Genomic DNA, 13,093 nt, shown 5'->3' on the forward strand with positions numbered 1-13,093 from the left:
ATTTCTACACATTCATTGGATGAGATAGCGCGCTTATGATGAATAAGAACCTCGATTTGGTGTCATTTTTCCCCTTTTCAGTGAGCCATGACATTGGAACGTGGTTAACCTGGCCATATGCACTAGTTTTGTTGTATCTAGGTGGAATTTCTGCAACTGTACAAGGCATTTAAACTAAGTGTACAAGGCCAATGTACTAAAAGTACAAGGGTGTACAAGGGTTTCTATCTTACTTTTTCCAATTGTGGGGAACAATCCTCAGACATGTTGCTTGATAACACTCATTGCATGCATTTTATTTGATGTCTACCATGTTAATTCATTCTATTAGCTTCCCTAGTAATGATGAATATGAATCGAAATTAGGGTAAACATTTTTGTCATTTTCCTTAGTCCATGGTAATGGAAACATTGGTTACCCACCCATATTAACTTGAAAATATGTACCTATTAGGGATTTGGTGACTAGACAAGGCATTTACACTAAGTGTACAAAGCAAATGTGCTAATTGTACAAGTGTGTACATGGGTGCCTATCTTGAAGGATTTGAAATGCTTTTGAAAAAATTGCTTGCTCATTTACTTTTTCTAAGAGGGAGATTCCTCATTTCCCTTCGTACACATTCATTGGATGAGATAGCGCGCTTATGATGAATAGGAACCTCGATTTGGTTTCATTTTTCCCCAACTCGGTGAGCCATGACATTGGAACATGGTTAACCCAGCCATATGCACTAGTTATGTTGTATGATCTAGGTTGAATTTCTACAACTGTACAAGGCATTTACACTAAGTGTACAAGGCCAATGTACTAAAAGTACAAGGGTGTACAAGGGTTTCTATCTTACTTTTTCCAATTGTGGGGAACAATCCTCAGACATATTGCTTGATAACACTCATTGCATGCATTTTATTTGATGTCTACCATGTTAATTCATTCTATTAGCTTCCCTAGTAATGGTGAATATGAACCGAAATTAGGGTAACCTTTTGTGTCATTTTCCTTAGTCCATGGTAATGGAAACATTGGTTACCCACCCATATTCACTTGAAAATAGGTACCTATTAGGGATTTGGTGACTGGACAAGGCATTTACACTAAGTGTACAAAGCAAATGTGCTAACTGTACAAGTGTGTACAAGGGTGCCTATCTTGAAGGATTTGAAATGCTTTTGAAAAAATTGCTTGCTCATTTACTTTTTCTAAGAGGGAGATTCCTCATTTCCCTTCGTACACATTCATTGGATGAGATAGCGTGCTTATGATGAATAGGAACCTCGATTTGGTTTCATTTTTCCCCAACTCGGTGAGCCATGACATTGGAACGTGGTTAACCCAGCCATATGCACTAGTTATGTTGTATGATCTAGGTTGAATTTCTGCAACTGTACAAGGCATTTACACTAAGTGTACAAGGCCAATGTACTAAAAGTACAAGGGTGTACAAGGGTGTCTATATTACTTTTTCCAATTGTGGGGAACAATCCTCAGACATGTTGCTTGATAACACTCATTGCATGCATTTTATTTGATGTCTACCATGTTAATTCATTCTATTAGCTTCCCTAGTAATGATGAATATGAACCGAAATTAGGGTAACCTTTTGTGTCATTTTCCCTAGTCCATGGTAATGGAAACATTGGTTACCCACCCATATTCACTTGAAAATATGTACCTATTAGGGATTTGGTGACTAGACAAGGCATTTACACTAAGTGTACAAAGCAAATGTGCTAACTGTACAAGTGTGTACAGGGGTGCCTATCTTGAAGGATTTGAAATGCTTTTGAAAAAATTGCTTGCTCATTTACTTTTTCTAAGAGGGAGATTCCTCATTTCCCTTCGTACACATTCATTGGATGAGATAGCGTGCTTATGATGAATAGGAACCTCGATTTGGTTTCATTTTTCCCCAACTCGGTGAGCCATGACATTGGAACGTGGTTAACCCAGCCATATGCACTAGTTATGTTGTATGATCTAGGTTGAATTTCTGCAACTGTACAAGGCATTTACACTAAGTGTACAAGGCCAATGTACTAAAAGTACAAGGGTGTACAAGGGTGTCTATCTTACTTTTTCCAAACGTGGGGAACAATCCTCACACATGTTGCTTGATAACACACGCATTGCATGCAATTTAATTGATGTCTACCATGTTCATTCATCCTATTAGCTTCCCTAGTAATGATGAATATGAACCGAAATTAGGGTAACCTTTTGTGTCATTTTCCCTAGTCCATGGTAATGGAAACATTGGTTACCCACCCATATTCACTTGAAAATATGTACCTATTAGGGATTTGGTGACTGGACAAGGCATTTACACTAAGTGTACAAAGCAAATGTGCTAACTGTACAAGTGTGTACAAGGGTGCCTATCTTGAAGGATTTGAAATGCTTTTGAAAAAATTGCTTGCTCATTTATTTTTTCTAAGGGGGACATTTCTCATTTCCCTTCGTACACATTCATTGGATGAAATAGCGCGCTTATGATGAATAGGAACCTCGATTTGGTGTCATTTTTCCCCAACTCGGTGAGCCATGACATTGGAACGTGGTTAACCCAGCCATATGCACTAGTTATGTTGTATGATCTAGGTTGAATTTCTATAACTGTACAAGGCATTTACACTAAGTGTACAAGGCCAATGTACTAAAAGTACAAGGGTGTACAAGGGTGTCTATCTTACTTTTTCCAAACATGAGGAACAACAACAGCCAACATACGAACCCAGAGGACTATACAAAATTCATTGTGCTGAAACTTATGGAAGAACTTACAAAACATCATTATGGGGTTGAGCTGCTTCAGTTCAGGAATCCCAGCAAGAGAGACATCTTGCTTTGTATGACAAACACGTGCGTCAATAATTGTAACAGTTGTAAATTAGAAATTATAGAGGTAACTTGCCTGTAATCTAATGAGAATTGACTTGATAGATTTGCTTTTTAACCAAGTACTTAGTGATGAAAATGTGTTTTGTGCTTGAACGGTGTCATTCCCATTAGTCCAAAATTTTGGGATGATGATCTCCATTTTTCGATGTGCCGAATGATTACTTTTAAGGTGTGGAGCTACTGTATTCTGAGAATGGTTAATAATAATTTTTAAAATCATACATAATAACTTCCAAAATAAAGACTAATAATTTTCAAGTGATTATGGATTATTCTTGAGTTTCCCTTTTCTCTTGTCTGACCTTGCTAGTTCCCAATACTAAAGTAGGAGTCCATTGATAATTTAAACACAAATATTGACTATAAGTCTCTGAAAAACCTTATTATTATAATCAATCAAGCCAATATCCACCCAACTAACCCAAGGGCAAAGTGGGTTCTTATTACCAAGCCATGAGCAATTTTGCCCACAAAAAAAACCTAGGACAAAAAAGGGAAAAAGCCACACGAAAAAAATGTTATATATATATATATATATATGAAAAAAAAAAAGATCTCAAACCACATGGCATCCACATGATTGAGAAACACCAATTTAGAATTTATTTTGATAGGGGATTTACTTTAGAGAATATTTTTTGAAAACAAGTTATTTTTGTTCAAAACCCCCATGAACATGCAGTCTGACGATGTATAAGGCATAAGAGTAGAGAAACGAAAGGAATGGATATTCATGGCATATTTTCTAGTGCAATTTTCTAAAAGAATAATGGCGTATTTTCTTATGACTATAGACAGTTGATGGATGAGATCAATTAGTCATAATTCTACCCTTATTGCAAGATCATTCTTCGTCGAGATCTTTTTGTTTTCCCTTCGGGGCTTTGGATTCCTGAATTGTAATCCTTTTCCTTCTCCCTTCCAATTAAGGAATGCAAGCACGCAACTTGGTTTCACCTACACATCTTGCCCTCTTATATAAAGCCACCACCGAAGGCCTCTTTGTCAAATGAAGGAAGTAATTGCTCTGGCAGAAATATCAACTGATTTAATTTCTGACAGTGGTACATCAACCTCCATAGCATTACATCTACTAAAAGGGTTCCTATTCTAGTTTCACATGTAGAATTGCATTTATAATTCATACACTACATTCCAACTTCAATCAAACAAAAGTAAAAACAAAAGGCCTAAGCTAGAGCCATTTGCATTTCAGCACCCAGATTGCCTAAGCTTGCATTAAGGCTGTGTACACCCAAGGTTGCCAGGATTGATGATGAGCCCCTGATGAAGCCAAGGTTTCCATCTTCACCATTGGAACAACCAACAACAAGTGATCAGATATTCAATGGCAAATCGGGTGGGCACGACACTGCCAACAGGCACTGCATGACTTGTGGGCACGTCGTGTGACACTGGCAACATGTGATGGCATGCTCATGTGCTTCAATTAAGTTATGGGCTCCGACACTCTGAAACTTTCCCTAAGTCGCTAGAGGCTTTAGACGAATTTTTCAAGTGATATGACTTTCCCTTCGAAACGTTCACCGACTTCTATTGAACAGCAGAAGCTAAAATGACACATAAAAATATTGTGTATAACAAAAAAAAAATGCCTTGCGCTTCCAATAAGTCTATCCAAACAAGACTTATGTCACGCAAATTGTGCGACATGCAGGAAAAGCTAGAGAGGTAGATGTCTAAGGTGAAGAGAAGTGATGAAAATGTACAACAAACATGAAGGATGGTTTAATTCAAGTCAATCAGAACCAAGTTGACCCAACTAAGGAAGAGTATGATGCATTCTCATCACTGGCTGTTGGCCTCTTCTCACCATCCCTGTTTGATGCTCCATTCCCAATTTTGGGAAGTAGCCCTGTTTCTAGACCAGCCATATCATGCAACTCTAATCGTCGCTGTTTTGCTTCTTCTATATCACCTTCCCAGCAAGTTTTGGAAATAATTCAAGCGCTTTCTCCATCTTATCCTCTATCACAAGCTCTCCATTTTGTAGGAGGACAAAGTAAACTTGTTCAGCAGAAGCCTTCCGGATCTAAGGGAGATAGCAAAAAACCAATCCATCAGTAAGGGACAGTTTATTATATAATTGAGAGGCAAAATTTTGAGGGTTTAAAATTCAGTAAAAGTGATAATATTTTGTGTGCACCACATACCTTGGGATATCTATGGCCCAGGAAAGTGAGAAGATGAGAAAAGGCTCGGGTGTTGACGGATTCTGGAACGAAAGCAATATACCCAAGTATTGCAAATGCCAGCATATAACTTGGAGAAATCCTTTGTCGCCTTCAATTCCACTGCCAGAGAATCCAAAACACCAACACAGAAGATTGGAGTATAGCCCTGTAAATTGAGATATCTTAAAAATGTGTTGACACCAAAGAATTAAAACTACTGACATAAAATTCCATAAAGGAATCAGGATCATGCAAAAACCAATATTAGCTTAATATTTCTGATTACAAGAATTTAGTCGGATAGAAAATTTTATTAACAATTCCAGAATTGCATGAAGGGTTCATTGTTGTCCTGTAACATCTAACTGTCCTGTCATTTTCACCTTGTTTCTATTGTTTGGTTTTGGTATGGATTGAAGTAGAACAGAAAATAAACTAACCAAGTCCAGGGAATGCATTCAACCAACATGGGAAGTCAAAACAAATATAAAGTTCTCTTGAATGAAATGATAAATTTTCCACTAACATTGCCTGACAAGGGACACCATTTATCTGGCATGCTTTCACATCTCAAGAAATTGAGACTTCTGAATTCAATCTTCTAGGGAAACATGAATTTATGAACCAGTCTATATGTCAGCACAAAAACTGAGCTGATAAGATCTAGAAAAGAAAAAATAATGCAAGTGATAAAAAAACTACTTTGATTAAATTAGTAATTCTTTTGCATCAGTAAGCCAGATTTCAATTTAATGGCTTGAAAGGTCAGGATTGTCTGTGTATTCTAGAAAAATGCATAGAATTGGAGAAACTCTTCTAGTTGGATGAAATGATAGATCCTATTACAAAAAAAAATTAAATTTTAATATTTTAATAAATGCCTCTACAATAAGCATGCTTTCATACAGTTAACAATGATGTACAATAGAATCAAACAGAAATCGTCAAATTGATAGCAATGAACAAAAAATTGAATGGGAAAAAAATTGAAACTATCATCTGTGAATTAGCATAGCAATAAAAGGAGAGTGTCAACTAACCTCCATGTTCAATAATATCTTTTTGCTGAAAAGAATCTCAATGGTCTGAAATACAGAGGTAATTTCATTAAAAATAATTCATCTGAAAGAAGATAGGGCCTAAATCTGAGAAAAAAGTATCTATAGAAGAGTGGAAGTAGAGGTGTAAACATGCAAAAGGAATCATGGAAACCCATATAAATGCACAATATGCAACAGCAAAGTATAGGCTATTGAAATGCAAAAGATGCAATAAATACGAAAACAGAGAGAATCTAAAAGCTGAAGATATATCTTTTAAAAGCACATGGGAAGGACATGTTTTTGTCTAGGGATGAACCATTGCAGAGTCTAGGACCACAAGATATAGCATTCCACTTGGTTTAATTTCTCATCAATCACTTTTTTCTTTCATCAGTTTCAATTCTCAATTTTCGTTAAGAAATCTAAATAGTGAAGAATGGCAACCCTGTACAGGAAATAGCATAGTGGTGATTAAAAAGTGCCTTCTGCATTAGGTGAAATATGGAAGTAACCTATGCCCCAATGGGTAAGGAGAGAACAACGCATAGACCCAACCATGGCTAGAATATGGATGTCTAGAGATGAAAATTAATATATTCTTAAGGCTTCGTTTAAAGCATTATGATTTGTAATAGAAGTTCCTTTGTGGTGATGGGTAATAGATTCAAAACCAACAAACTCACTAGCAGAGGAACATTGATAAGCATTGGAAATATGTCTAACTGCAGAATCGAACCCATAGTGCTAGTTGTTCCAAATGAAAACATAAACTACTAAAAACATAAGCTGTGAAAGCAAGATATAGCAAGAAAGTGAACTATAAACAGTCCCCACCAGAATGCCAGCAAAATGATCCTAAAAATGTAGGTATATACTGACTTTATTTCTGGTTAATTTTACTATGATAATGTATTGGTCTAGTTACTATAATGGTATAGTGGGGGTTCAGTAGATCTAGGTTCTATCAGTGCATGCATGCACAAAACAACAAAACAGAACTTACTTCCAGGGATCATCCCCAACAAGAAGTACATCATTCTCATAATCCACATACACCATTTTTCAACCTGAGCCTTTCTCGTTGTTTAGCACACCTTTAACTCCAAACATGTATTCAATTGCCTAGCATAATTCTTCATAATTCTTAAAACTTGCAACATCAATTGACCTCCCAACTGATCCCATTTTTTGAACCTGCCATAGCAAAAAATACCATCAAAACCAGAACTCCCTGTTTTCTAATAAAACAATCTACCAAAAAAGAATGTCCTTATTGAATGATGCAAGGTAGAAACATATGATAAAAAACAGTTCGTTGGCAAACATAGAAACGTCAATGTGTAGCGAAATGGAGTTTACAGTGACATTATGGTAGTAACAATATGTTAAAACTAAACTGGGCACACACTAGATCAAGGAGGCATGTAGGAGTGTTGTTGACTTGTTTCAATATACTTCAGGTGGTAATGATGGGCATGCCTCAATCTTTTTGATGAAAAAGAGACAATGTAGTCATTTAAAGATATACAAATTGTTAGTTAAAAAAAATTTGTATCAGCAGAAATAATACATGGTACTATAAAACATACCACAAGGCGAGTCTACCACAAACCAGTACGCATGTGGCACACATATAGAGACCAGGAATAAATAATAAGTTAATGTCTATATGGAAATGAGCTCTCAAATACTACTTTATCATGAGACATTGCATCTATGAATTTACTTGACACATTGTTCTTAACACAAAAATTTTCATGTTTTAAACAAAAAACAAAATTAGCCGATGCTAAATATACTGATCACTTCCAATCAGGCAAGAAAAGATTTAACCTCAGATACTAAGTCACACCAAAGCTTATGGGGATCCCAATCCATTTATATGGAGCCAGGATTGTGGCTCTACAATGATTGGTCAATGGTTATTTAACTGATGATTCCTATACAATATCCTAAATTAAAAAGACCTACAGGAGAAACAAATTTGAACAAGTGATCTAGAGTTATTCAGTGTGGGGGCAGATTTAGTCCAGTGCCACCCAGAAACCATGCTTGCACTTTTAAACGACAAAATAATTTATTACAGGATAAAATAAGGAGAGTTGATTTCTAAAGTAGGATTGATAAGTTACCTTCTCATTTACCAATTCAATGATGACAGATGCACATTGCTGCAATGACTTAATCCTTGTCATGCAGTGAGTTGATGGTTGCTCTAAAGCATCTCCTATATCCATGGATCCTTGTGAAGTCCCAAAAGGTGCCGAGCTATGACTTTCCAAGCTTCCAGTATAACATGTGTTAGTGATTCCTGCACCAGCAATTGGCATTGGTGCACTTGATTTGGTCTTCATATTTACAGATGTTAGTGATTCAGCATCAACATTTGTGTCATGGTCCACATTAGTCTCTGGCTTCATAGTTCTCTCTACGGTTAGAGATCTCTGGGACGCCTATAATTAGCACTGAAGATTAGTACTTAAATAATGAGTGTTATGCTAGTAATGACAATATATTTATGCATGCATAACTTACAAAATCAATCTCAGCATGTCCAAATGCTCCAAACTCCTTTATCTCAGCGACTAGTCGTCGCTTAATCAAATCATCAGTCCATGCCAATGCTGGGGGCACTGTAATGGGGACTTGGACTGAAGGAATTTAGAATTTAATGACATAATGCAGCTGCATAATAAATACAAACATCAGTAGGCAAATGTGACTATGTTGTGCAATAAAATTATATAACAAAATGGAAGACAAAGACTGAATAAGTTCACTACCTGTAGAAATAAAACACAGCCATGTACCCAAGAGGTCTTAGATTGTTGGTATCGCCTAATTCCCTCAACCAGTTGGTCAAGCACAAACTGGGCCCAATTAACGTCATTTCGGAATCCATCCTCATGGATGGTATGCCACAAGTTACGGCAACCATTGAGCCTAGACGTGGGGGCCAACAATGTGGCACATGCGTAGTAAATGAATGCTCTACGGAACTCCTCGCCTACAGGTAAGTCCAGGAGTTTCTCCTCGCATGCCCGAATAGTCCCAAATGGATGCTCTGATGATGTAGAGGTCACCTGCAAAATCCGCCCTTCTGTTGGGAGGCCGAAAATGAGGCCAACATCGGTGGCTGTAATAGGATAGTGTTTCTGGGCTGAGAACTCTATCCGTCTAAATCCAACATTGAAATGTTGGATTAGAAAGATACAGATGTTGTGGCGCACCTCTGTGCAGTTTAAGTTTAAGAGACCTCCAAATTGGAGGTCTCTTATGGCTTGTATTTTTTCCTCTGGTAACCGGTTGCAGAGTTTCTTAAATCTTGCAGCTGAGCATCGCGTAAACATTGATGTGCCCTGCATGCAATGTTTGACAACATGGACATGTTAGGAATAGCAACATTCTTGCAGTTGGTAATGCAAAAAATAAGTGAAAAAGTAAAGCTGTCATTTCTCAAAGTTACAAAGATTTGTCTGCTTGTATTTAGAAATAATATACAGCAGGGTAAGACATTAGATGGGGTTGGGTGCTACTGACAATGAGATATCTTGTAAGAGGGAGGATTGTAAATTTATGAATAAGCCTATATAGAATAGCCAATAACAGTAAAAATGTACAGAATAGACTATAAAAGTACAAAAATAAATATGAGAATACTACATGATATATAAAAGAAAGAAATCAAATCAATTTATGGAAATAAATTGACTAATTCTATTAGAGAAAGAAACCATCAACAAATCAATGAATAATCCTATTTAATTCCCATTTAGATTGTAAGACAACTTGATAGAACAAAAATCCTTGGTAATGAATTTGTGATATTCAACAACAACGAACAAATGGAGTAAACAGAAAATGCTATGGAAAAGCAGATTTCTTTCATTGCCTTAACATGCTTACAATAAAATGCTTGAGAAGGTGGAAATAAAAGCTCACAAACTCAAAGGCCTTGTATTCGTATTCCCTCGCACACACTGGGTTTTGTGTCAGGAATCATCTTTACAATAATTGTATTCCCCCAAGTGTTTTCCACTATACCGAACAACATGGTGGCTGCTAAGGGCCTTGCATTCATGGATGTGAGCAAGAGAAAAAACTCAAAGAGGTCTCTTTGTTTTCCCTGTTCTTTTCATTCTTCTGGCTATTTAAAAGGGGTTTAACCTGCTCCTTTTGATACTTCTGACATACACAAAATCTAGAGGAACTGCTAGAGCAAGCACTTTGCTACTGCCATTGAACATGGACAAGGTTTGGAATCCAATTTTCTGTTGAGAGTATTCCCACATGGTAATAACTATCATTGAAGAATTGTACACTATCATTTGATACCACGAATCATGTGTTTGACCAAAGTTCATTCACACCTAAGTTGTTAGCTGAGTGAGGATTCATGGGAAAATAAATGAAACCTAGGACTATTAATCTAAACTTGTGAATGTTTTGAGGCTTGAATCTGATTCAATGGGCATAATAATCTAAAATTTGCAGAATAGAGGAAGTGGGCATTTCAAATTAGGTACTGATACACTATGAAATGCTACTACATAATTTTTTGTAGAATAGTAAACAAAGAGTATCTTTACGCTTGAAAACAATAATAAATAAGATGAATCCATGAGTGTTGGAGAATTAAATGAATGAAGAGGAGTTTGGAAACCATAAACTCCAACTGGTAGATGCCCAATACAACAAGAACATCAACTAAGGTAAGAAACATCGAACATAGTTTCAAGTAGAAGTTATGACACTACTTGTTACACTTGGAACTTCAACAACAGTTCTCCTTCATTACCATAGCATAGTAACTAGCATTAAGTTATGTGTTATGCCAATGCATCAGTCTTCAAACCAAAACATAGTTCACAACATACACTTATAATATCCTGCTTAATTACAAGTTTCCTGTTTGCCTAAAAAATGAAAATTGTAATATAAGGCAAGACTCAACTAGAGTTTCAACAGCTTGGCTACGTACCCATTTACAGGTGAAGAAATTGTAATTATGCTTCACCACATAATTGTAATATAATACATTAAAAAGTTATGTGTTATGACTTTTTGTTTTTTTTTTTTGTTAACTTATAGAATTATTTTCATTGTCGTAAGGATTTTGCAAGAAGATATACATGAGCAATTTTAAATGTTTGTACTGCTCCTGGCAAAAGCCACATTGGGTACAAGTTTGCCACATCAGTTTGCTTGGCCAGTGCTTGAATCAGCGTAAATGAATTTCCGTAACTGGTTCAAAATACTGATATATGAAGTGTCTAGAGAGCTATGCACCTTGCTTCAGTCAATTGTTTGAATCTTACAGACAAAAAATAATACAGAATTTGCCACCCGAAAAAAAGGTATGTCCAGAGTCCAAGGCACTGAGAAATTGGCAAGGCATGGCTCTCCACCTTCATATTTAAATCACTTAGAAAGTGAAGCAAAAAAGAAGCCTAATGTCTCAATACCATTGAGGTCCCCATAAATAATTGTGATCATTTTGCCCTGGGGACCTAGCTTAAGTGGCTAAAGAGGTAAGGGTTACCTATAAAAATAAAAAAGGAAATAACCAAGAAAAGGGTATGCAAACTTGAATAGTTGGATTATTTATTGATGAAAAAGCAAGGGAAAGAGAAAAGAAACTTGGAGCCTCATAACAAGTTGGAATGTGGACTGTGAAGTGTGAGTGTTAGGGTCCCAATTTTTCCCCCCTTTATGACTTCTTAAGAAAGTTAATTAGGATTCTGGATTTATGTCTTATGCATGCATAAACACATATTGATATTCCATTGATTTATTTGTACATATTGATGCCCTGGGTTTTTGAAGTGCATATGGTTGGAAGTCTTTTAATAGCCTACAATATTTGAAGTATAAATTTTCTAATTGTAGTGGCTATAAACATTCTTCTTCTTTTTCTTATTTCTTTTGTTAATGTCTTTGTTTTGATTATACTCAAGTTTCATATTTTTCTCATAATATTTTTAATGTGTTTGTTTACTTTCTTTGTCTGTCAGCAGAAAACTATAAGAAGACAAGTGGCTAGCCTCTACCTCTGCCCCCAAACTCTTGAAATGCCTATTCTTGACGCTCTGGTGTAAGTTTTCAATATGGAATTATGAGTTTTCTCTGTGAAATAATCTTAGTAGTAGTAGAACCAGAAACAGCAGTTTATTCATCATCCTCATTACATGGTTGGGCAAATTCCACATATGGGTGCTTTTAGCACTTAGCATTGAGCTCATGAGTCATGACTTGAAATTCAATCAATATGTTCTTGCATATGAGGAAAAGGGTCCAAGAAAAAATACAGAGGTTTTCAATTGTCAGATCAGATTTAGCTTGTAACTTCTAACGTAGATTAGCATTAAAATATATCCTTCTATTTATTTTCTTTTGATTTTGATAGAGCACCTATCAAGAAGCCTGTGGGGTTATTACATGTAAAGGTTGTACGGGCACGCAAACTCTTGAAGATGGACATCCTTGGAGCATTCGATCCTTATGTTAAACTCAGTCTAAGTGGGGAGAGGCTTCCAGCAAAGAAAACCTCTATTAAGATGAAGACATTGGACCCTGAGTGGAATGAAGATTTCAAATTGATTGTAAAAGACCCAAAATCTCAAGTCCTACGGTTACATGTCTATGATTGGGAAAAGGTTTAAGATATCTTCCTTCTCTCTCATAAATTATTGCACAAACCTAAATAACTAAAATATCTTGCGAAGTAGAAATTATTTTTTTCCGTAGAAGAAACAACATTCACTTAATCTAATCATTACACTAGGTAAGGAAGTTCATTTTGACTTAAAACTTTTATAGGTTTTATAAAATATGGTTTGAGGTGACACAACCGAACATACTTTTAGTATATCCATTAGCATTAATCCCATCCCCATCACCATTCCTACCAGAACACCTCTCTTTATCCCTTCCTCTACCCTCCTCCCTCCTC

The 13,093-nt window shown here is 36.2% G+C and overlaps 1 long non-coding RNA gene across 1 annotated transcript; it reads right to left on the reverse strand.

Annotated features, from left to right (window-relative positions):
• Positions 1–4,508: 4,508 nt before the first annotated feature.
• On the reverse strand, positions 4,509–6,076 carry LOC132254758 (uncharacterized). Its single transcript, XR_009467116.1, has 2 exons — positions 5,078–6,076; positions 4,509–4,956 (listed from the first exon to the last, which is right to left on the reverse strand). It is a non-coding gene; the product is annotated as an uncharacterized LOC132254758 (long non-coding RNA).
• Positions 6,077–13,093: the final 7,017 nt, after the last annotated feature.

This window comes from Vitis vinifera, chromosome 12, assembly GCF_030704535.1.
Source record: "Vitis vinifera cultivar Pinot Noir 40024 chromosome 12, ASM3070453v1".
NCBI lineage: Eukaryota > Viridiplantae > Streptophyta > Magnoliopsida > Vitales > Vitaceae > Vitis > Vitis vinifera.